General features: G+C 37.4%; 1 protein-coding gene across 3 annotated transcripts in view; it reads right to left on the bottom strand.

Moving 5' to 3' along the window:
* The window catches only part of LOC117574052 (furin-like protease 1), a 164208-nt gene that overhangs the window by 72794 nt on the left and 65125 nt on the right, over window positions 1-26289 (bottom strand). For 2 of the 3 annotated variants that reach the window (XM_052008234.1, XM_052008236.1), the window contains exon 3: window positions 15724-15749. The exons of the other annotated variant lie outside the window; for it this stretch is intronic. The gene's annotated coding sequence lies outside the window, so the exon portion shown is untranslated. The remainder of the gene's footprint in view (window positions 1-15723; window positions 15750-26289) is intronic. 3 annotated transcript variants of the gene reach the window in all.

Below are 26289 nucleotides of genomic sequence, written 5' to 3'. Positions count from 1 at the left end.
TTCATATACTAATTTATATATAGTTTATTAGTGCTAATAGAAAAAAGAATGAGTAGCAGGCATTCGATCTGTTTTTAATTGAAGTAAGTATTGAACATTAAGCAGCTGAAACTCCATTGCTTTATAGAGTAAATCTGTCGCACAGGAAAAGTCACAGATAAGTACGCGATGCAAGTTGCTGGCATGGTAAAGTAGATAGGAAGCAGTCACTTGCCACTTGTGACATTGACGTGTCACATTAAGCGTGAGCATACACATTAAAATGTTGACAATTTCTGTTGCCATTGCTGTGGCAACAATCAAGGTTGGCACTAAAAATCTAAAACGCTGATTTCCACTCTCTGCTATGCCGCACAAATCCGAACTGTTGCGGCGCTCATTTGTGGCATTATTTTTGTGAACGAAATGTAAATCAACAAATCAACAGCCGTAATATGCGCAGCAGCAACAATGGCATTAGAGAACATCAGTTGTGGGGACTAAAACCCAAACAGATGGCAGCGAAAAAAAGGATATACGACGCTATAATATCCTGCAATTAGTGTTAGGAAAACTGGCTGAATTTTGGGCCACACTCGTATTTACAGCCGTTCTAGGGTATACTTCGTTTGACTATATTGGACGTGGGGCACAAAAAGTGGCATGGTTATTAGTATGCACAGCATGCTGCAAGCTAGTGGGGCAAAGAATTCGGGCCATGAGCATGGGCATGGATATGGGATGCTGGCAGTTGTTTGTATGAAATTTATTCGTGTCTATTCATAGCTTGCTCTATCCGCCATCTCCCCCTCTCTCCCTCTCTCCCTCTCTCTCTCTCTCTTTCTCTCTTTCTCTCGCTCTTGGCTTTTTTCCTGGCAATTTACACCTCACACAGTTTTTGTGGCGCCGCATGTTGCCATTTCAATTAAACTTGGCGCCAAAAAGTATGCAATGCGCCGTGTTCTTCGTTTCGTTTCGCCTCGTCTCGTTCCGTTTGGATTGGTTTCATTTTGCCAGCAGTTGCGTTGCTGATTTCGCGGCGATTAATCTTTTATTATGCTGCCAAGTGGCAAATATGCTGCCAAATGGCACTAACATCACAAGAATTGTACGCATTTCCGCTTTATGCTCTAAAAAATAATAGTTAGCTTGCATTAAAACCAAATTCATGACTTCATTTAAGTTGTGATAAAGAATTTGCGAAAATTTGGTTTGTTAAAATTGCTGCAAAGTTTTGATTGGTTCGGCGGTTTTCTAGTGATATATTTTTCCCATTTTTTGTTGTTGCAGCTCACCACAATCAAATTGTCATAAAGTTTATTTCGTTGGCTTTTCGAGTTTGGAACGTCAATAAAATTGAAGCCGAAAAGCCAAAAAGCCCCGTGTAAGGCTGTGCCACAACAATATCAACACACACACACACACACACAGACACTGCACACAGATAGTTTAAGGTGCGGGTTTGTGTGTGCAATTTAAACAATTAGAAAGTTGACGCTGGGTCTGCTGTTTGCTTTATACTAGTTCAGATTGTTGCACAAACTTTTCGTGTTGCCTGTTGTTATATTTGCATGACAAATTGTTGTTGCTGCTGCTGTTGTTGCCACGGTTGCAACCTGTTTAGCGATGGCAACAACAACTATCGAGAAAGTTCCTCCTGTTGACATTTTGACAACGAACTCTGCTGCTCTCGCGTTTACCCTTCGCCCAGAGACTGTTTGTATGCATGTGTGTGTTTGTGCAATGTTTAGCTGTTAATGAGTTGCATGCCCCCACACACAAACAAGCACACACACACACACACACACACACACACACACACACACACACACACACACACACTATACAACATATAGGCAACTCCACTTATTCAACGGCTCTTCAGTCACATATTTACACAAAGCTTCATAAGCAGCTGCATTCTGCTGCTGATGCAGCACAAAGTGCAACTTCTCCCCCTTCTGGGCGTTGCCATAACCCTTAAGCTCGTTCGAGTGGCAAGCTTAGCGACGCATCGCCATGTTGCAGACTCTTTCTCTGACATATCCTGTCATGCACACACAGACGCAAGCATACAACATGCGAGTACAGTGAATCCTCATGCATATGCAAAAAAAATCCCAATGTTGTTTTACTTGCTTTAAGTAACTGAAATTACACCAGTTGAGCACTTTTTTTTTTGCAATTGCACTACAATCAAGTGACAGCATCACGAAGCTGAGAAAATACAAAATACCTCTACCAAATACTCTGTAAATTTCCTTAACTAAAAATTAAATTGTTCACTTATGAATTTCACAGAATTTTAATTTATCCAAATTGGCAACTCTTTTATTTGATTTAATTACTCAGCTTACAGGGTATCTATATTTGACACGACTTTAAATCCAAACAGCTTATAGGGTATCTGAAGTTCTCACTCACTGCCCGATTTTAATTGCTTTTTTCTGCACTCACCAACACAATTCAAATTCTCCTTCGATTCTCCGTTTTTTATGCATCTCTAACACATTCATTGTTTTTGGTTGTCGTGCAATTTCCAAACCATGCTGACAGCAGGAAATACTAATTTTCAGTTATTAACGGAATGTCAAAACAAATGACAATGCAGATTTTTTTACGCTATCTCTCTTTCTCACTCTCTCTACTTTTTTATGTTCTTTTTTAATCTGCATGTTTGAGTGGCAAAGCACTTTCAAATTTACATATATGCACAATAGATTGCCTGGCAAATTTATTTACATGAGTTTGTGTAACTAACAGCAATCTGCTTTTTATAGTTTCAGCTACGAAAAAGCGAAATTAATTTAATTGTTTACACTCGACATGAAACCAATTAGCGATCATTGAGATTGTCAAATAAAATGTGAATATGTAAATTAAATATTTATTTCAGTAAATCAATTCTCAAAATAAGCTGAGCATCTCTTACATCATTCTCTGAAATTAAATTTGCGTAGCCAGAATATTTGTGTAATTTATGGTACTGTCATAAATTCTAGATATTCAAGCAATTTGCCAAGATCCAATAACTTGCGCCTTCTTTTGCCATTTGTCAACGCGTTAAGCACAGAAATAAGGAAAGAGAAAAAAAAAACAATAGCCAATAAACAAGTCAGCAAAATATTTGAAAATATATGTATACAAAAATGGGAGACGCTTCTCGTTCTTGTGCGATTATATGCAATGCGAGAAGCCACACGATACAATAACAAAATAACAGAGCAAATTACACACAATGTGCAAAGCACTCAGCGCCAAAAAGTATGCAACGACATTTGAAAGGAGCTGCAAATGCAGCAGAGCTTTAAATGAAACGAATGAAACAAATTGATATGCAAATGTGTACGCGAGTGCTGCACAAGAAAAAGAAACCCTACTAATAAAATAGTCTAAGCGACAGCCAAGGCAACACAGCCAAGTGAACCAAGAGAAGAATGGCGGCATTGGGAAAGCTGCTTGGATAAGCGACTTCCACTTCCGTTCGCCATTGTGTGCGGCTCTCTCTCTCGTTCTTTGTGCTTCGTTCATGTTTCTTCCTTTGCCGACTGACAGCTGCAACTGGCAGGCAGCAAGCAGGCAGTCAGGCAAAACAGTCGACTGCAAATCAGGTTCATAATGTTTCCGGTACAGTTGTTACAAAAATAATATTACGTATACGCCTACAACGCTCTATCAATAATTTTACAGCAGTTTATGACTGGTCTCAATAAGATCAAATCCAGGCGATCGACTAGCAAATACCTCTTAGCACATAAAGTATATAAAGTGCTTTACTTAATGATGTGCTTTTTTGTTAGCTAAAGTATTTAGTATTTTAGTTCATCATACATAGCTTCTATTCTTCTGTTTTTTACAAGCAAAAAATGTTGAAAGCATAGCGAACGCAAAAAGGTTCTGGCGAGAACAAAACGCGTAAAACTTTTGCACGGAATTCAATTTGGCGTAACTTTTTTTTGCCATCTTTTTATTCCATCATCAGCTGTTGGACTTCTTAGTATGCGGTACAACGTTTCCACATTGATTGAAATGTGCAGGCAGCAGCCTTACAAACACCAACATATTTATCTAATATACTTGAGAGTGCAAATTCAGTTGTTGAACTAATGAGCAGTTGCCCTCGAGTTCAAAATGCTGGAATAAAATCATGTTTGTTCGCCTGGCAAAAAAGTCGTGACGGCGTCGCCATAAAGAAAACTTTAAATGATTTTCCGGGGTCTTCCACTCGTCAAATGTTGTGGAAGTTTTCAGAAAGCATTATGCTTCAACTTTCAACTGTCCCCTGCCCTTCTTCGCTGTGCATAATGAGCCGTATCAAATGTCAGCCCGATGAGACATGAAAGAGAGAAGTTCAGTGATGTCCAGACAAAAAAGGCATTATTCGAGTTAAACTATTGCTATAAAACGTTGTCGTACTTCCACATTTACTTAATCAACTCAGGGAACAAATCACTATCGTAGCCGCAGCAGAATGATTTGTTAACTTGTCGGCACTTCGATGATTGTGGATCAAAAAAAAAAAAAAAAAAAAAACGACGTCAATGAGGCGTAAATGACATCAAATGCGAGAAATTGAACTCCAAACGATTTTGTACACTCAAAAATGCACAAAAGCAATCAATGAATGCGAAGCAAAATCCAGAAGTCGAAGCCGTAGCAAAGTGTAAAAGGAACAATAAGGTAAACAAGAACAGCACATCCAAAACCAGAAGGACAGCTATAACCTTGATGATAATGATGATACCCAGCTGGATGATGACGTTTAAGATATGAATGGAATGCTGTGTTTGCTCTGTGCGAAGGATCAAGCGTTGAATGCTTTAGCTCAAGCTTGTATCTTTCTTTTCTTTTCTTTACACATCTTTTTTTTTGTTTTTTCTGAATGGCCTGCCATTCAGCGTCATGACTTAATAAATACGTGGCCATGTTGGACAGGTAAGCTGACGCTGGCGATGAAGATGGCAATGGAGATGGAGTGGAGCAAACGCCTGCCTCGGCTGAAACAGAGAAGCATTTGCGCTTGATTGCTCACGAAATCGACAAAAATGAAGTTGAAAATCCGCTGAAGCCTTTTGTTCCTCCACTCGAACTCGAACCCACCATCAAAAACCTTTCACACGACGAACTGATTGATGCTTCTGATTGAATGAGACGTCCAACTCGGACGTAGACAAAGGAGACACGAGCAAGCACCATCTGATTGGACTTGCACGGTTGCCTTACACCGGCGGCTGTGTTCAACAATCTTTTATCCGCACAAAAATGGGTTCGATATTTTACAGAAATACGCATAGATATCCTTCAGTCGAGCAATGTCAACTCCGCTCTTTTTGCTTTTATTATAACTCATACACACACATGAAATAATAACAATGAAATCCTTTTCCACCCTTTGTCTGGCGATTTCCGGTGCCTGTTGTCTGTCTGGCTTATTGTTGCCCCTTCCATTGGCCTGCTGCTTGTGCCATTTTAAACAGTTTGCCGCCATGCACAAACATGTCTGCGGCGACGCCATTTTTATTTGCCATTAAAACATGTCTGTGGCAACAATGGTGAAATATGTTTCTAATTGCCATAGCACCGAAAAACTCGCGCGCGCACAAAACTTTTGCACACTTTTAACATTTCCCTTTTTCATTCCACTTTTCGGAAAAGACGTGCCATGATTTTTACTGCCTGTTTGCCGACATTCAGTTCTTTGTTTCTTTCTCTCCTTTTTTCTGTTAACTTTTTGAATGGGTATAAAATATGAGTGGTAATCAAATTCGGCTGTATCTCTCATGCTATGCATATTGATAAGCTCGTGTCAGACAGATGTTGAAATTGATATGTGCATAAGGGAATTGAATTAGATGATGTTAGGTCTGGAATGATTTCATGTTTTTAGCTTACCGACTTCATAAAGCATAAGAAAAACGTTTCTTATAATTAGTAATATTTTAAAGCAATCTCTGCTTACCTAAAAAGACAAGAAGAAATTCCTTAAATTAATAAAATGCCAAAATAAAATAGAAATAAAACTTTCTCAAACAATAAAAGCAACCACTTAACTCTGTAGACATTTTAGTTATTGCTTTGTAGTGCTCTTTGTTGACTCCGACGACGCAATGCACAAATTGAAAATCAAGCCAAAAGTTTATGGAATTCCAATGCAAAGCGGTATTTGCATAGCAAATGACAAGACAGAAAACGGGGAGGGAATACATAAAATTATACAAATAAACCAATAAGCGAGTGGCATAAATAAAGTGAATGGCAATAGATTTGCATTGGAAAGGCTTACGACTATGCTAAACAGTTGCGGATGCCAAAGGACAAGCCACTAGCAGACATTGCGTATACGCCGTGTGGTGTACATTCAATTACAAGATAGCTGAAAAAGCTTCCGCAACGCCCCTTGCACAGCACACAGAACACAAAGTGAATGAGAAGCTTTATAAGTAAAAGAATGAAAATGAAAATGAGAATGAGAAAAACACTGTGAAGACGCCCTCGGCATTAGGAGGCGCAACTTTTGGCGCTCGAAAAAGATAAGTATTGATTTAGCCAGGGTTTTCGGTTCTCCTGCTGCTGCTGCTGCTACTGATGTTGTCCCTTTGCCAATGGATTTCATTTCTTAGCTAATGCTTTGTCATTGCATTGGATTTTGGCCGACCAGCCGACGCTTATTGAAATGTCAAATGTCACTGTTCCCTCTGATTTTGCTTTTTGCTTTTTTTGGGGGCGTCGTCGTATTGCCATATCATCTACATTTAGATAATGTGGAAACTCGCATGCCAAACTCGTTTGCATCACAAAGTGCTGAGCTGTCAGGCTTGAAGTCTTACAGTTCTTTCAACTTCTTCTTCTCCTTCTAAATACCCTAAACAAAGGCTGTTTGTTGAATGGGTCGATGTAATCAAGTATCATTTGCTTTCATTAAATTCTAGACGGTATTACATAGTCTGGCATATACAAAATTCATTTGTATCGAAGCTTAGAGTGTAGAGGGTAGGAACTAGCAGCCCAATCTGGTGCACATCATTCTTATTTGTTTTCCTTTGTCTTTGCTTTGTGATGCTTTTACTCTGCCCCGAGGCCCTTTTTGAGTTTCAACTCTGTCTCCCCCCGCACTCTTTGCCTCTTTTTCTCTTTCGCTTGCTGTGTCTGTGTGTTTTCATATTGATGTTTGTCTTTTGCCGTTTGCCACTAATTCAACTGAACTTGTATGTTCTTTCCACTCCATTAATTAAACGTCCAGCGTCCAATTCGTTTGAGTTCTCCTCTTCAGCCATATTGCTGCTGCTGCTGATGCTGCTGTGGTTCAGGTTGAGTTTTAATTTAGTGTTGTGTTTGTGTGTGTGTGTGTGTGTTTTTAACTCCTGCGGCATGGCATTCGGTTTTGTTTAACGTTTATTTATTTGCTGTCTTTGCAAATTGAAATTTATGAATATTTTCTCACAGTGAATAAAAGTGAATATGTGAGTTCACTTGTGGCCTGCCTTTATAATATCGCACTTAATTGAGCTGAAAAATTACCGCAACCGCACAATGATTAACTGTAGCATTACCCATGGCAGGCCTCGTCCTGTCGATCCTGGGTTGTCTCTGATGCTTCCGCTACGAAGGCAATAAATGAAAATAATTTCCTGCGAGGCAAACCGAAAATCATTTTAAATAAGGCATGAAAATGCATTAAAGCCGACACCTTTTGCCAGAAACAATAAAAAATCAGTCATCATCCTCCCCCTTAAATACTCTCTCTCTCTCTCTCTCTCTTTCTCTCCACTTTCTGAGTTTATAATACGCACACAGCCCCAACAATAATGTCACCTCGTATTATTTACTTTGCCCCCTGTAAACTTGTTTATTTTATGTCTGAGAAAAAATTATACGAAAAAAGCATAAAGAGAAATTATCATACAGACACTTCTGTTAAACAGAAAAAGAACAAAATTATAGACGTAATATCGCAAAGTAGAAACGAGAAAGCTTTTTACCCCGCAACACAGATAATTAGAGGACTAATGTAGTTCGAGTACATTTCTCATTTGAATGCGAGCCAATTTGTGCTGTGTCACTACTTAACTCTCTTCTAATTACAGGTCGAAATTGCGGCGAAAATATATTGCGGAACACGCAACACATCGGCAACATCGGCTGCCACACAAAGTGCTACAACAGCAGGGACACGAGACCCAATTTCAAACACACACAGACAGAGAGAGAAAGAGAGAGAGAGACAGACATATATAAAGTGATAAGCAGCCGCAGGGTGGACGGCAATGTCGTTGTCTGTCTGGCATGCAAATAAAATTGCGTATACGCCATGTGTGCTGCCAGAGGTCTACGTTTATTTGCAGCTTTGTGTGTGTTTGTGGCTGTCGCCGTTTGCTTAAGTGTGCGTGCGCACGCTTCTGTATATATGTGTGTGTTTGGGCTTGTGCTTGCATACTTTTCGGCGATAATACACAAGAAATTGTATCTGGCAAAATTGTTTTTTAAAATGTTGCGTGCCTGGCGGCAGCAAAACCATGCGAAAACCAAAGTAAAAATTTATACGCGATGGTAATAAAAATGCAATATAATTCCGATATAAACGTTTCAATGCGCGACACGCTGCGGGGTCGAGCTGAGCGGAGAGATGAAGGTAATCGTAAAGTTTGGATTGCAGTAAGCTGTGCCGCAAGGGTTCGGGTTAGAAAGGAAATAAGCGTATTCGCAACAAATTTCTACTGAAAACGGATGCTTTGATTCTAACGAATCTGCAAAACATTTGAAGCTCGCCAATATTTGTTATGAAATAGCTAAAAAAAAAAATGTATGCCATTTATATTTATGTGCACAAAAGCAGCATGTAAATTTGTGGAAATGAAATATTTGGTTAATCTAATCAAAATAATAAGGATAGATACTCTGCTGTTCTCTGTTTTGCTGTCTCTTTTATAAAAATTCAAAATCAATTTGAATAAATTGGAACTCCCACATTAAAAGCACTTATTTATAAGCAAATTATAATTTATAAATAATTCAAATTTATGCAAATAAAGAAAGCGTTCACTAAAAAAACACAACATATTTATCTTTCTACATTATTTTATCCTTCTACATATAATATTTTAACAAGTTATTGTTTGGGTGTTCGTACTAAATAATGCAGCAAAATATAAAGATTCTCTCCACTCAAAAACTTCAATTCAAATTTCGGGAAATACGAACTTCAGATTAATCTAATTTGTCAGCTTCTTCTTAAATTTGAGACCTTGTGAAGTGCAGTGTATTTTAATGCGCTATCTTATTGCCTTTTCTCCCTATTCTCTATATAAAACGTTTATGAGTCAAGCTGCATATGCTCGTTGCTGATAAACTTGAACGACCTCTGAAGTTTCAGAGTTCTTTTCATATTTTGCGGCAGTAAAAAGCCACGCAAAACTTCGCATCGACATCGTTAAAATATTTGCGTTAAGAATATTAACTGACTGCCTCTTAATGCAGGCAGCACAAACACCCACGCACACACCCAAAACACACAGACAGAGAGTGCGTGTGTGATGACAAGCTGTTATTAATTTATTTTTATGCTTAATAACAAGCGACTCGACTCGACTCGACACAACGCGTTCAGCTGGCGCCAATGTGATAACCATAACAATATCGTCAATGGGGTTGTAAATTATGAAAAATAACTTCGTTTTTTTGAGGCATCTCACCCACACAGTAAAGTAAATATTCCATAAATTCAAACAACGCCTGAACTTTACTCGATGTTAAAGAAAACGCCGTAAACAGCAATTAAAGCTCATTGGCCCAATGCGGTTGACACACACACGCCAAATAAAGATGGTGTGGAAAGCGGATTAATGATTAACCGATCCGCATTTTCCCACAGACATTTTGCACATTTTCCTCAGCTCGAATTGTGCGCTCATTTACGAATTGCGGTTGTTTAATCAATAGCAAGCTGATTAATTAGTATTTGTGGCAAGAAATCCTCTGACGTCTGCCTTCATACAAATGTGCAGTAATCCATTAAATTATTGCGGACACTGTTCAAAGGGTTCCATTACAAATTTGCTATTGATTGAATTAGTCAAATGACAACAGCAACATTTAGCCTTTACGTTTGCCAACAAACCACAAGCGCAATATTCCCGCATGTGTTGATATTTGCGAATAGCATTTCAACGTCAATATTGATGTTCAAGCCACAATACTTAAGAGACTAGATCTGCAAGAACTAGGTTAACTAATACCCTTCTAAATCAGTTAATATAAAAGTGGTACTCAATATATAGTAAGAAAATGTTACACATTACGAAAGATGAAGTCGCACGACTGCGAGATTACCCGCTACCTATTATCAATAAAAGCAATGCGATATTATGCTTAAAATAAATAAGAATAATAAAAAATACTAAAATCTACCTTTTGCTGTGTAATGCGATGATAAAAATATTTTTTAAATACTATACATATTAATACGCTATAATATACAAAAATACTGAAATATACCAAAAGTCATATTTAGTATATCGATATACTATTACACTCAAAATATTTCATTCGGTATAAAAATTTTGATAGCCAAACGCAGCTAATGAAAAATACTTAAATATACCAAATGCTATATTTAGGTATATATGCTATTTCACTCAGAATATTTAATTAAGTACAGAATGTAGAAAATTGTCAACAAAAAGTAGCTAATACTCGAAAATTTTGTCAAAAACTTTTATTTATCGAAAATTTAAGGTCCAAAAACTTCAATACTCAGACGAACAGAGAGACAGATGCGCAGGGCTATGATATATATCATAGTCTCGACTGTCGACGCTGACCAAGACTATACTCTAAGGTTCCTTCTGCCTGATACATTCATTTGGTGGGGCACAAAGATAAAATATCTTTTTATCATGTATCAAAATATTTTGCAACTTATCGTAAAGGTTTTCTTTTCACATTTATTAAATTGCTACTTATTGTTCGATAAGTTGAAAGGCATTCGGTGTATTAAGTAATTGGTAACATGAAATATTTGCCAAATAACTTATATTTTACTTCGACTTAGAAATTGTATCTCAATACACGTTTGTGGTGGCTAAAAAGGAAAATAATTTCATTTATGGGAGTGCCATGCACAAGTAAACAAATTTCTCATTTATTTTAATTAATTTATCGCAGCCGAGCAGCACCAAAAATCAATAAACGGACACAGACGAGCCCAACAGCTACCCTCAAACTACAGCAACTACCACTAAACCATAACTAGCATCGGTGCCATCACTTAATTAGACTGATACGGACCTGCAGAGGAATTGCCTTAAAATTCGAAATATTTGCCAGTAACTGTCTGGCATTCAGAAATGCCAAGCTGCAAATAACGAGGAATTTTTGATAAATAAATGCTGAATCAAAAAGATACCCTCTTCCTATCATCAGAATATTTCTAACATATGCAGACTTTCATCTATCATAAAAGAGGGTATTGAAATATTTTGGCAATAAGCAAAGTAGAAAAAAAATATATTAAAACAATTTCATTGTATTCATTCCTTCTATTCATAACCATATTTGTGAGGTGCGCACTTGTGGAAATTGTTTTTGGAGACCCAAACTGAACCCAACCGCATCCTCAACCTCTGTATGTCTGAAATTTACGAAAAATGTCAACGATGCAAATTGGAAAAGTGTTGGATAACCTCTGAGCTACATTCGAGTCCAGGCATATATATTTTCTCGTATGTGTATCGAGCAGAATGGTAGCATTTGACTGAAATGCAAATGAAATGTGAAACTGATAAATTTTCAATTAAATTGCTGCTTGTTACACAAAAGCCAAGTCAAGTGGCAAGCCCGGCAAGACAGACAGAAGGGTTCAGCTGGCGTGCCGAGTCAAATACGGACATCCGTTCATATTGATCATTCAATTACGAAATTAAATTCTTCAATTGGCAAAATCCAGTAACATAACGTAAAAAAAAAGTGGAAACTTCATATTCAAAAGCTAATTCAAAAGATGCTTTTGTGGATGAATATTTTCCTGATAAATGCTAATCTGAAGAAGTTTGAAATCCTGCATCCAATGAAATGAATTAAAGACAATGTTATCAGAGTAGGTAACTCCAGTTTCTTTATTGAACCTTCACAGTAAAGCCATACAGTTTATGCCAGAAAACAAATTCGTAAATTTGGATCTAAATTCTACAGCCATTCTACATTGAAATTCAAGGATATATTCTTATTTAAAAGATGCACAACAAAATAATTGCGTTGCCAAAAAAATTATCTCTAAATTTACATAAATTTTATATAGTTTTTTCAGTTAAAATGAAGCACACACAAACTAAATCATATGTATATCAACTCAATTATTTTGTTTCTAATAAATGCTTAATATTTTTATGAAACTTCGGACAACAAATTACAGCTCTCAGCATTTATGGTTTCTTATATAAATAATAAATTGTTGCGTACTTAGTTGATGTGCCTCTTGATAAACATAAACATAACTACGAACATTCTACCGAGCTGCCTAAAAGTAGGCCATACAAATTGTACCCCAAGCGTAGCCAAAAACCGTATTTATGTATCATGTTTGGATTCATTTTAGAATCGAATCCGAAATGAGTTCTAATTTATCGCACGGTTGACAGCGTTTAATTAGCAACCTGCCCGATAACTAACCGCTTTACCCTTTGCACCTTTTCGACTTTCCCACTGGCTATCAATTTTGATTGGAAACTATAAAGCGCACAAATTTGAAAAGTCAATCATGCAACCAGAGAGAGAGAAAGAGAAACACAAGGTGCGAATAGGAGAAGGGAATGAGAAAGATTCCGAAACTAATTTATGATAAATTCAGTTACCTTTCGTTTCCCTTTTACAGATTCTCTGGCTCCTCCCTTCCACGTTCCACGCGTCGCTCAATTGTGCGTAAAAATTATAAAATTTAATCAACGCATGGAAATTGAACCGCAAAAAGGGGTTGCACAGCAACAGGTTGAATGAGTGAAGGTGGGGGAGAGACATCGACTGCGGACTGCTGTTGGTTACCTTTTTATGTAAATTGAATAGCAACACCTTTAAAGTGTCGGAGGAGTGAGAACGAGAGAGGGAGATAGAGAGAGAGAAGCTACTGCGGCAGGTGCCAGTTGACAACGTGCAACCCAACGGCAACAATTTAATTGACAATTGTGACCAGTACTTAAATGGGTATCTATCCATAAAGCACCCTTGATTGAGGGCCGTACCACAGCCATGTCATCTCCCTACCCCTTCCCACCACCATCTACCACACAAACAAAGCTCCCTCCCCGCCAAAGCAAATCACATCAATTTATGCATGGTTGCGTCAAAATTTCAAGTCACACATACGACATGGGGGGGCGTGAAACATGTTAGCAATAATTATAGGCGTGTGTGGAGAGAGTAATGTACACAAAGTTTAAATCAATTGAATTAACAGCACTCATTGAGCATGCAGAAGAGGGCCATCAAAAGAAGGAAAATCAAAAGAAAGCCCATCACAATTAGGCAAAAGATTTTCGTCAAATGGTGATTATCTTTCGTAAGGTGGAAACATTGGGCGCAATGAGCAGGTAACTTAATTATGACAACTGGTCACTACTTTATGAATTCAGCTTGAATAATCAGAGACGTAAAAATGTTTTGGTATCAGGAAGAAAATATTTTACAAATATTATGAATACTAACACTTATAGATGAACATCGGTTTGTGTGTTTGCAATTCCTCGTTTAAGTTTCTTAAATTGAATTCACAAAATCTATTCAAGGCTGTGTTTCATATTTTTGTATAGACGCATTGCAACTTTCATATTAAATATCAATGCTTATACACAATTGTATACTTTAATTTCTTAAACTTACGGCCTTGTTAAGAGTGTGCCCATACGTAAAAAAAAAATCGGTATTTATTAGCTGGTTTTACAATATATTATATTGAATGATAAGGTATCATGATATGTACCAACAAGTGATGATTGCTGATCCGTATTACCTGCTGAATACACTCATTGCTTACTTTAAATCGCACATCTACATCAAGTAAACTCTATCTATCTAACTATTGATTAAGCTAGCAGCATTCACAGTTAGTCGGTTGTTAATAAAAGCGCAGATGTAGGCAAGCAAAGTCTGCTTAAACCTTGTTCGCAATCAAGAATGTGAATCAGCAAAAAAGCGTTCATGTTCATCGTCTAATCGAATAAGCAAATACCTAAACGTTGCATTCGAAACTCAGAATTTACCATGCTACGCAGTTCAAACGCGCACACACACACCCGCGTACATCGAAGAGGGGGATCTACATATCAATGTTATCGTGCACACAAACGCATTAATTACTTGCTTCAATGCGAAACACAAACTGTGCACCTCTATACACAGCACTTAAAGTGCTGGTGTGTGTGTGCAAAAGTGCTTGTAAGAGCTGTTCGATTGCAGCGAGGAGGGAACTGGGGAGGGGAGGTATGAGAATTAACGCTGACAGAGCTGCCACTTGCAACGCTGTTGGTGGCAAACAAGTGACGCAGCTATCGAGTGTCTCTTACGTTCACCTGCTGCTATTGCCAAGCCACTCACCTACAAACAAACACCAACACCCAACGCATCTCTCTCCCCCCTTACCCCGCCGCACCCTTTGCATAATTGCCGCAAAACAAAGGCGGAATTTGATGCGGCCCGCAAAAGTATGCTATGAAATATGCGCGTTACGCGATTCAACGTGCAGCAGGTAAATCCAATCTCATTCCCTCTTTCTATGCTTTTTTGTTGCTATTTACTGGTGCTTAATTGAGAGCTGTGACCAGCTATTAGAGCAGTTAATTAAGCTTTGGCGAAATGACATTACCTCTTAAACAACCCAAAATTGATTAATCGATTTAGTTTTTTCATAGGAAACCAAAAATCTAATCAAATTGCATCAAAAATTGGTTGCCAATTCAATTAGCAAAATTCACGGTGTTTAATAAACGAACAGGCAAATGAGCTGCGATCCAAAGCAAAGCAATCAATCATGTTTAAATATCGTTGATTCGTTTTCCCCAAATATCTAATCTTAAATGAATTTTTAATACCGCTTTAAAGATGCATGCTCTATGAATACTTTCAACTGAGCATTGAATTGCATTAAGAAATGAAAATGTCTGTAATAAGGGTATTCGGCAAAAAAAGATGTAGAACATTTTCTGCCAACATGGCAGAAAAATTCGATATTATACTTCGCATTGCACTTGATACAGCGTTTTCTTCGCCTGCGGTTGCTGCAGCAAGCAGACGCAGGCTGCAAGCAAGGTTAGGCATGCTGTGGCATGCTTCATTGGGCAGCCAAATTTAGTGGCAGGCAGCTGCAATTAGACGGAAAAACGTTGCATATTCGTTGGCATTAAATTTCGTGTGCAATTAAAACAGTTGGACCAAGAAATAGTTGGCGCTGCCTCCACACGAGAAGTGAAAGGCATGGAGATGGCGCGATTTGAGGCACGTTAATGAGTTTGGGACTTGCTTAATGGCACAAAAAGTTTTCGCCGTTTTCCAAGACATTTGCTTAGTCTAGGCATAAAAATCACGTCGCTTTATGGGGCATAAAATGCAGGCAAAAAAGAAGAGTTGAAAAACTCTATAAAAATTAATTACCTAAAGCGAAATGAATTAAATAAAAACAATTTGTCACAAAACAGAAACACTTTCAATTAGTCAGTCACACGTTCTTAAGACTAAATTGATGAACAAATTTGTCGCACTTACCCAAAAAAATTTTAATTAATTCGGTTCTGAAATGCATAAAGAGAAAGAGAAAAGTTCATTAAAAATTTACTCGACAATGTTAAAAATGCATAATATGAACAATTTTCACGCAAACACACACACACACGCAAAGAAAACATATTTGTCTCAGTCATTAAATTCTGCACTCTCTGCTGCTGCCTCAACAAAGTGAAAAACAACTTAACATTTTAAGTACACTTTTTTATGCATTTTTTAAGAGCATAATTACGAAACTGTTTTGCAGGGGAAGAGCACGTAAAACCAACAGACAACTGGGTAAATGGTAAATGGTCGACCCCCAAAAATGGGCAACCATTTTATGGCTAATGGCAGTCGAATGGCACGTAAAACGGGACAGCCTCTCCTCCCTTCCTCCCCTGTCCATACTCCATGGTGAAATATGCCGCCCCCCCATAAAGTAACAAAAAGTATCCCAATATCCGCGTATCTATGGCAAATGGCGTACATATTAAAAATGACAACAAGACAAAGCCAAAGGACACGAACCAACTGAAACAAAAAGAAGGATATATTGATTGTATCCTGTGACGAACTTTGGATACTCTTTCAAAAGCAGTTCAACTTTAAGTCATAGAAAAAAATAAGGAAAAAAAGGAGACAAGCAATTTATTCATTCGAAAAAATAATTTTAATGAACCAAAATAAATAATTTAAAGAAATGTGTTAAGAATGTAAAATTCATAATTCAATAATAAAAATAATTATAATCATTTCAAAAATCAAAGGCTATAAATTATAATTCATTCTACTCGAGAGTTTTCTTTTATCCCCAACTCACTTCACTTCTCTCTTCTCTTTGATTAAAAACCAATATTCCAAAAATAGATCGTAAAAGTGTCGTAGCCAATAACATTGACTTTAGAGTATTTAAATAGGACACTCGAAAAAGCGCTGACAATCAAAGTGAAATTCATCAATGACAACGTGAAGGATGCATTGGATATGATGCTGATCTGCCATGTAGTCTCCATCGACACAACAGCGCGATGGTTGAATGATGCCAAAGTGAGAGCGCGAAAAAAAAACTGAAAAGTGTCGCTACCTTTTTGTTATTGACAGATTATCCATTAATGCGAAAAAAGAGGATGAGGATGAGGATGAGGAAGGATGAGAGAATGTAAGCGCAAGTACAGGATATGGCAACTGTCGTAATCGATGCTATTCATAGTCAGCTTCAGGTATAATTTTTTGTTGTTGAATATAATTGATTATACACGTTTGTGTGAAACATTACTTGTTCTTTTTTTCGAGGCATTATTCAAATGAATATTTTTAAATATATCAGAAATAGTGGAGGCTGACAATTCTCTGCTCAATTTCATCAACTCAAGTTGAATAATCAATTTATGATTTATGTAATTAAATGGAAACCCATTCGAGTTAATTAATTATGCAAAGAACACAAATCATGTAACGCTCAAAATGCATTTAACTCGCGGGCAGCTTAATTGAAAGTCAAAGATAATTTGAAATTTGAAATCGGGAACTAAATGCAATAATGCAGACCAAAATATATCTATTCGTCTTTTATTAACAAACGCAGCCCACAACCCCAAAATTGCTGCCCTGGTCAAAAGGGCTTTCAGAGTTGTTCTCAAAGTGCTTGTGGCGAGTTGCCGCTTTGAATTATTATTGGCAAGGTGATGCAGCCAGCAAGCGGATAGCTAATCGAGCGGGCAATGCTCCTTTTTTTGTGCAGCATGGAAAGATGGGGAAAAGTTAATTGGCCCTCGGCCAAAATGAGCTCAATTTAAAGTTGGCCAACTGCATAGTGCAAATCATAAATTCCAAAGGCTTTAGCTCGACGCGAACAAAAGGATTGCGGGCAATGCTACCTCTAAAAAGGTTATTCACTTGCAGCTGATGCTGTAGATGAGCAGGTGGCAGGCGCTCTTGTCTTGAGATAAACCAGTCTTAAAATAGGCCTATTTATATTCCACCCACTACTCCGCCACCGCCCATTCATTGCGCTCAATTTGAATTGCCTTAATTTCATTAAAAGCAATTCTATTTCCATATTCCGTATTTCGTACCGCGCCACCCACTGGGATAAGCAATTTGGTCTGATGTTTGCGTTAATGTCACACATGCATCATAACCGCGGGGTGTATGTCACTCACCACAATTTCACTCCCTCTGGGGGGCAGGCTTTCAAATTGATGGGGGGAGAGCGAGTGAGAGAGTTGTGCAGGTCGGCGGCTAAGCGCTGGCTAATTATGCATGCAAATTCATTTAAATGCCATTGTTAAAATGATATTTGCCTCAAGGTTTTGTCATGCTGATAGCACAAATGCGTGCAAGCAGGTGGCAACTAAGCAAAGGAGAGATAAATATGTACATACAAGTGTCTGTGGTTTGTTCGCAAATGATAAAACTTAATGGATTGAGTAGAGAACATAAGCACATTAAGCAAAGTGTTTTGATTAGCTGCAAGGCAACTTGCTGAGGAATACCCTAACATTTTTATAATTTTCCTATTCCTTGAACACTTTGGGCAATTATTTATAATTTCCTTTCTCATTATCACATTTCGGTGCTTCGAAAAACTTTCTCCTTTTTGTTCATTTTCTATTTATCTACCGGGAGGTACATAAATTGATGAAAATTTGAACCCAAGGAGAGGCTTTCGCATTTTATTCCCTTTTGTGGTACTTCTCAGAATCCTTAGACACGCGCTCACTTTCGCGAAATCCTTGGCTCATATTATTAATAAATTTTACAAAAAAAGCAAACAGAATAAAAAGGTATTCATGCAATAAATCTTCTAGTTATTGTTTCATGGCCAGCTTTCAGCCGAAATCCTTGACAATAAAAGGCTCAGTTTTGTGTTTCGTTTTTAGGAGAAACGCTCGAGGGGAGCTCAATTTCTTTCGTATGCCTTGTTTGTGAGCACACTTTAAACTTGCTCCTCAAGTACTTGGCCACTTGAAAATGTTTCAACATTTGCTCCAAAAAAGGTAACGAAGCATTAAATTGAAACCTCGAATGCCTAAAAACCCCGCTCTCCCTCCCTCTGACCTACTCTATAAGGTTCTTTCCACCAACAAAACACAAAAAAAAAAGTTACCTTAGCTTAAGCTTCGCTTGTTTTTGCTGTATTATTTGCTTAAACTTTTGCTAAAGCATTATTATTATTTATTTTTGTCGGCATTGTTGTTGCCCCTCTGTTAGGGAGCTGCGGCCTTTAAATGTGGCACAGGTAAAACCGGTGCGAACAACTTTAGTGAAATATACCATTTATAAAAATAAATACCATTATGACGGTCATGAAAATGTCCTTTATGCTTTACAGTACGCTTATTACAAAGCACTGTTGAAATTTTAGTCTGTGTTGCCCTCTGACTGGGCGTAATTATTACAGGATATTCTCCATGAAATAAGTTACAATTTGCCAAAGTTGAAACTTGATTTTTCCGAGTCAAAAGAACTTTTTGCCAGAGTAGGAGTATTATTTTCCAAAATCCTGCTGACAGACAGCATCTCTTTCTCATATTTAAATAAATATTTATGCTTTAATTGAGCACTTGAAATGCAACACCAGAGGCTGTGAGGATGCTCCGAAAACCAAAGGATGGCCCGTGTCTTGTGGTCCAGAGAGCAACCAATGACAAAATCGACAGCGGCAAAGCCACAAGCAATTATGCTGGGTTTTCTAGCATCGCATCGCATCGCATCGCATCTCGACCAGCACAAATAGGTTGTATAAATAATTATTTACTGTTGCCTAATTTCCAGAGGAAAAGCGCAAAAGCCACAACAAACCATTTGCCTACAACTTGATTTTGAATCCCTTCCAACCCAACCAACTGAACAAATCCGCCTTAGACCGAGTTTCAGTTTGAGTTTGAGTTTGAGGCAACGAAGAGCTTTATTAAATCTGTTTACAGTGCTTAGTTTCGACAGTGGACGACCACATTGACCAACGAACCCGAAACTGCAGCTGCCACTGCCATCCTCCAAAAAATAATAATAATAGTTATAATTAACTATCACAGACAGAGAGTGGGAGCGAGATGCCACTATGAAACGAGCTAGAGAGAGACAACAATATCCAATGCCACAAAATAGTTGCAGACCAAGGCAAAAGTTGGTTGAGCGAAAGGTTCCCTTGAAGCTCGTGGGTGTGTACAGATCCTACAACCAAATAGGACTAGGGTGTTACTGACTAGGAAATACCCTGGTGCATTTTCAATTCCTAATATCAAAAATGTTGCCACAAAATTAGAATTTACTTTCTATTTTCTTCAAATTCAATTCAATTAATTTCTTTTGGATCGTATGCCAACTCAATTACTCAACTATCGAACAAGTGCTTACACTATCGATATGACTTACTTAGAATTATTTAACTATTTTAAATACTGCTTCCCAACTTATTAATGGGTATCAGCTACCAACTCGAGAGCGTGTTTCTTAAATGTGACTTAATTAGCTGCTGTCGTTGAGGTTTTTGCAAGACAGATGAGCAAATTTGATGTTGTTTGCTTAGACAAGTATTTGAGCAACTATTCAGCATTTAAAATATTAAATGAAATCTCTTGAATTGAAATCCTTTTTGCATATTTTTTGTTGCCATTAATTCGGCATCATCATTCACAAAATCGAAAATCTCTAATAGAAGCAGCGCTATCAAAGAAGTTGACTAAACAACTTGTTCATTAGTCTAAGACAGTGCCGGACACGTAATCCTCTCTGTAACAGACTCGGTGAGAACTGTTTGCAAAGTTCAATTAAATGCAACCTAGCAAGCGATATGTGTGCCATCTTGCATATGCCATATGGCATGTGGAATGTGGCATGCAGCAAATGCAGAGCAGCGCAGAGAAGCCAAGAGGCGAATCATAGACAGGCATAACTACTCGCAGTCAACTTAAATTTGATTATGTGCGCAGCAAACGCAACCTCAAAACGAGACGATGTGACATCAAACGTGTGCACTCACACATACAATCACACACACACACACACTCTGGCACACACAAGCATGGAAATATGTTGACGGCAAGCTCAAATTGATGCTGCATAGTTACAGGCGAAGCGGCAACAGCAGCCACATCAGCTGCCAAGGCAATTTTCTTGCATTTTATGCAAACAAACCAACTAAACGAAGAGTTACGTCCAACGTCCTGCTTTCTGCGTCCTGCATTGCCCCCTTAACCCTTTAACGTAACCGAGAGTTAAATGTTTTCATTTTCATGCCTCCCCTCGCCTCGTCTCCTCTGCCTTCGTGTTTATGACAGGCAGCGCAAACATACAAAATTTATTTAATTAAAATGCGTGTGTGTGTGGTTGTGCGAGTGCGTGTGTGGTGCACTCGTTTTGGGGGCTATAATTGAATTGCAGGCAGTGTCGGAATGAGTAGACTAATGTGTGTCGTCTCTCCTTGTGGCATGCAGCAGCAAATGTCAGGTACTCGCGCCACAAATTATGCAATGCAAATTCCTTGCCATTTTTTAATTAAAAACTTTCGTTTTTGTTATCATGCAAACAACTGACAGCGTCTAAAGTGAGCGAAAAACAAAAAAAAAAAACATAAAAACAGATTAACACATAGTAATGATATGCAGTAAAATAGAAGAGTAAAAACGGAAGCATTTAAACGCAATTTAAGGACTCACCCACAAACACAATGCAGACAATTTTATGTTATGCTGCTAGCTGTCAATTAAAAATTGTTATTGCTGCATTTAAATGCAAACGATAACACAAATGACACATTTCAATGGCAATGCAATGACAATATCAATTACAAGCATACACACTCTTTGCATGCATAACATATACATATGTGTATATTTCATGCGGCGGCGCTTGGAATTTAATTAGTATTTACATGGAAACAAATACGAGCGACTAGTCAAAGTGATTGACAATTGAAAGCTATGCAGCACAAGGTAAAGAGTGCTAAGCCAACAGTTACGTGCTCATGTCTACACTAAAACACTTCAGATGTTTACAACCAAAAGTTATGCGCATCTAAAGAAAATTGCGTATTTTGAGTAATGCTTCAGGGAAGCAAATTGCTTAAGTAAATTAAAGCCCTGTCCTTAAACAATAAGAGGAAAATACTAATTAAATATGTAAATAATCGTATATGTCGTGGGCCAGACAATTAATATGAGAAGCTTTACAGACTAAGCGTTTCATAAGATTGCAAATTACTAAAATATAATTTGTAGTTCTTCGCTATCTTAATTTAAGCACAAAATAATACAATTTCTAGTGTCGTTTGTTTAGCTTTTTTACTAAAGAAATGCATTCGAATATAACAGGAGAACTCTGGTCATGCATTGTAAATACATGCATTCATTAACATTATAGATCTAACATATTGGGTTGCCCAAAAAGTAATTGCGGATTTTTTAAAAGAAAGTAAATGCATTTTTAATCAAACTTAGAATGAACTTTAATCAAATATATAATTTTCATTTTGTTCGATAACCTTTTGCCATCTTCCCGGCAAATTTTGTATTCCACGCTCATAGAACTTCTGGCCTTTATCTGCAAAAAACTGAACCAAGTGTCATTTACCATTTAAGGAGTTCTGCAAAGATCGAAATTAATGGTAGTCTGATGGTGCAAGGTCAGGGCTATATGGTGGATGCATCAAAACTTCCCAGCCAAGCTGTCCCAGTTTTTGCCGGGTCATCAAAGATGTGGGTGGTCTGGCGTTGTCATGATGGAAAATGACACCTTTACGATTGATCAATTCTGGCCGTTTCTCGTTGATGGCTGCATTCAATTTGTCCAGTTGTTGACAGTAAACATCCGAATTAATCGTTTGATTCCTTGGAAGCAGCTCAAAATATACCACACCCTTGCAATCCCATGGCTCATCTTTAAGTGAAAAATCTCAAGAACGGAATTTGCGAAACCAATTTTGACACTGTCTTTATTTTAAGGCTTTATCACCATACACATCACGTAACTTTTTAGCAACTCTCTCTGCGCTTTTTCCTTTACGGAAATAATAAAGTAAACAAACAAATGTAAACAAAATTACGCGCACTTTTTTTCTAAAGCAAGCTAATAGTGACAGCTAATAACTGACAAAAGAAAGAATGCAATTACAGTCACAAGCAGTTAAAAAAATTATAAACGCCGACTATATGAAAAATCCGCAATTACTTTTTGGGCAACCCAATAATAATGTAATTAACATAATACTAAGCATATATGTAAATGCAAATAGCATTATTTCTGCAAATTTATGAGCACTTTCTTAAACAACTGGTATTTTTAATACAATTGTTAATATGTATATTCTAAGCAAAATAAAACAAGATAAGAACTCCCAAAAATTTCACATTTTTAAAGATGCAAAATTCGTTTAACTAACATGTTTTTATTTTAAATACAAAAGTTATACAATTATTTCAAATCCTCTAATTGAATTGCATTGTTTTCTGCACATTTCCAAGCATGCTAAAAAAATCTAAAAATCCATTCCTCAAATCACATAAAAGACTATCAGGTATAAAATTCAGAAATATACAAATCCTCAGCATTTATTAAAGCTTCTCCATGTTTTGCTATACATGCAGGCCAAGAGCCTGGGCAGCCTAACCAAATAAAGGCGAACTGGTCAAAGTTGGGGGGGGGGGTCAGCTATGGGCGTGGTCCAGCCGTTTAGGCAAACAAAACACTAGAGCCGCTTGTATAAAGAATTTCAATTTGTGCGGCATTCCATTGTCTGGCTTGCTTGCTTGCCATGCCCCAGCTTCACTCTTAATGCTTTCTTTCTCTGGCGTTGCATGTGCAAAAATATTGTTGCATACATTTAGGTGTTGCAAGCACGTACGCATGCACTATAGGAAATTTGACCACTTTCTCTGGCCAAAATTAATATCTCAAGAACGGAGCAAGATAATTCAAATCGGTTTTTTGCATTAGGTTAAGACAACCATTATCTATTGAAATTAAAAAAAAAAATGGGTGTGGCACCGCCCCCTTTTTTTTTAATTTAAGTAATTTTGCGAAAATGTTTAAAATACTATTTTAATATACAAGAAATGTTTCTATAATAATTATTTTATATATTTTGTAACATTAGTGGGCGTGGCACGTTGTAATTTAATAAAAATTACAAAAAAAAAAAATTTCATGCAATTTGTTTTTTAAAATTTTTCATTTTTTTTGGTGGTAAAATCACTTTTTTCCTACTTATATCACATACTACATATAAGATTTAACAAAAAAAATCAATTTTGTTTTTTTTTTCTCGACATTAATTTTCATTTAACCTAAAACTCTAAATTTTTGCTGTAAGATTACGTTCTAAAAATTAAAATTTAAGGGATTTGTGGTTATTTGTGATCTTTTTAATTACTCTCATTTGAACAAGAATGAAATACTCTACAACATAGAAAACATTTCATCGAGGCAATCTGGTGCAGTCACTTTTCACAGCTTTCGAAAAATGAGACTCCATCAAAAATATCCACTTTTTAGGTTATTAACAATTTTAATCTATTCAGGGGACAACACGATTTTTTTACACATTTCACAAGCACAAACACATAATACAAACCACTGTGGATACAACTCATTTCAAAAATTTGAACAATGTGCTTTAATTTTTCATTATTGACAATTGGAAAATTGCAAGAAAAATGCAATATGCAAAAACACGTGAACTGCCATTCACACAGCTGTGTTTATCAGCTGATATTTCTTGAGTGGCGCCATCTATCGAAAATTCTGGTATGCAACATTGATGAATGATCTATTGTGAACACATTGCACATAAAATTAGTTCTATTGGCCAACTTTCAAAAAATGACTTTTGGCCAGAGAAAGTGGTCAAATTTCCCATAGTGGCATGCAGCAACGCCCTCGCCTCTAACACAGAAAACAGAAAACAGCAAATGAGAGAGAAAGACAAGGAAGTGCAACTGCAGCTGAAGTCCTGCAGATTAATGCCGAGTCACGCAGACTGCTGGCCAAACTGGCAAACCGGAGAGAAAAGCATCACACACACAGCTCGACGCATGATGTGTATTTTTATTTAATTTGCAGTCGGGCGGCTGCTCAAATGGCTTCGTTGAATTCACATTTTTCAGCAGAACTATAAGTCTTTGTTAAGTTTGCATATTAAAAGAACAGATTGCATTTTAACAGTTTCTCATTCATTTTGAAAATCAGGGTATTTGCGTGTCCTACACATTTCTCAATTTTTCCACTACTTATCTACTCTCTTCTTTCGCTATGTTTTATGTGCAACACGCGTGACGTCGCTGTCACGATAAAAGACACCGAGAGTAAGACAAATTGCTACAGGATAAGAATGAAATCATTAATTGCTCTGCGATTTGCTCATTACGTGCCGGGCCTTATGGAGCATGAATGTTAATAATTGCAAAGAACCAGAAGCCAACTCAACTCCCTATGAAGGATACATAAATATTGATGTAGTCGATGCGAGGAGCAAGAAAATGGTCATCACTTGCTCGTTAGCTTAGTGTGAAAATTTCAAATATAAGTGTGTTTCTTCGTATGTGTGTGTGTGTGTGTGTGTGAATAATAGTGTGTTTAAAGCTTTGCAGGTGAGTGCAGCATGTTTTCAAACTGCGCCAGCAGGTGAAGCTATTTGTGAGCGAACTAGACTGCAGTATAAAACCAGTTTTACGATGATTGTCCAGTTGGAAATAGGGTGTCCTAAAAGCAGTAACATTTTGAAGATTTAAGCTAAGCCATAACTCTTGATAAGCACATTTAGTAGACCACAGAAAATAAACTAACCGAAATTGTTGAAAGTCAAACCTATGTTGAAATATGCAAGTCTTAAAAAGAGTGTTAAATAAATGTGCAAATTAGAAGATGTAGCTGAATTTAGTATTTTATATTTAATTTTTACCATGTTTTGTATATACTCGTTAATAACTCTGAAACTTCCTTGATAGCGAAGCTGTCAATTAGTTAAATGCTTTACGATTCCCGACCTTTTCAAAATTAAAAGCCAAGCACCCGGTATACTCGACAATTTCATCACGCAGATAATAAGAGAGCAAGGCAGAAGGGATAAACAAAATTAAGTTCAAAGAAATAAGGTCAAAACTGATTCGCGCGCACTGACGGTAACGCGAGATGGGCTATGCAAGATAAAGGTAAATGTAAAAATATGACTAAGAGATAAGCATAAATCAGTGCACAGCGAAATTACGTGAACCGAGCAGCGTCCGTTGGCCAAGTTAACTGAGGCACGGCAACCGAGAGAGAGAGAGAACGAACATTAATGAGACTACTCAGCAGCATATTATGATCGATAAACGGAACGAGGGGCAAAAAGAAAAAAAAAAAACAAATTGCAGCAACATTCGCTTTAACAAAATTGTGACAAATTTAAGAACGCGCAAGCTACAGGAGAAATGAGAACATAATGTGCATGTCAGCGTTAGATAAGAGAAAGGGAGACGACGTTGCCACGAAATGGCATTAGCTTCAACATCAGAAAGACAGAAAAAACGAGGGAATGCGGTAAGTGGAATGGAATTGTTTGTTGCCTCGGGGCGACATGTCCAACAG

Source organism: Drosophila albomicans, chromosome 2R, assembly GCF_009650485.2.
Source record: "Drosophila albomicans strain 15112-1751.03 chromosome 2R, ASM965048v2, whole genome shotgun sequence".
NCBI lineage: Eukaryota > Metazoa > Arthropoda > Insecta > Diptera > Drosophilidae > Drosophila > Drosophila albomicans.
This window is presented reverse-complemented; position numbering and strand designations above follow the sequence as displayed.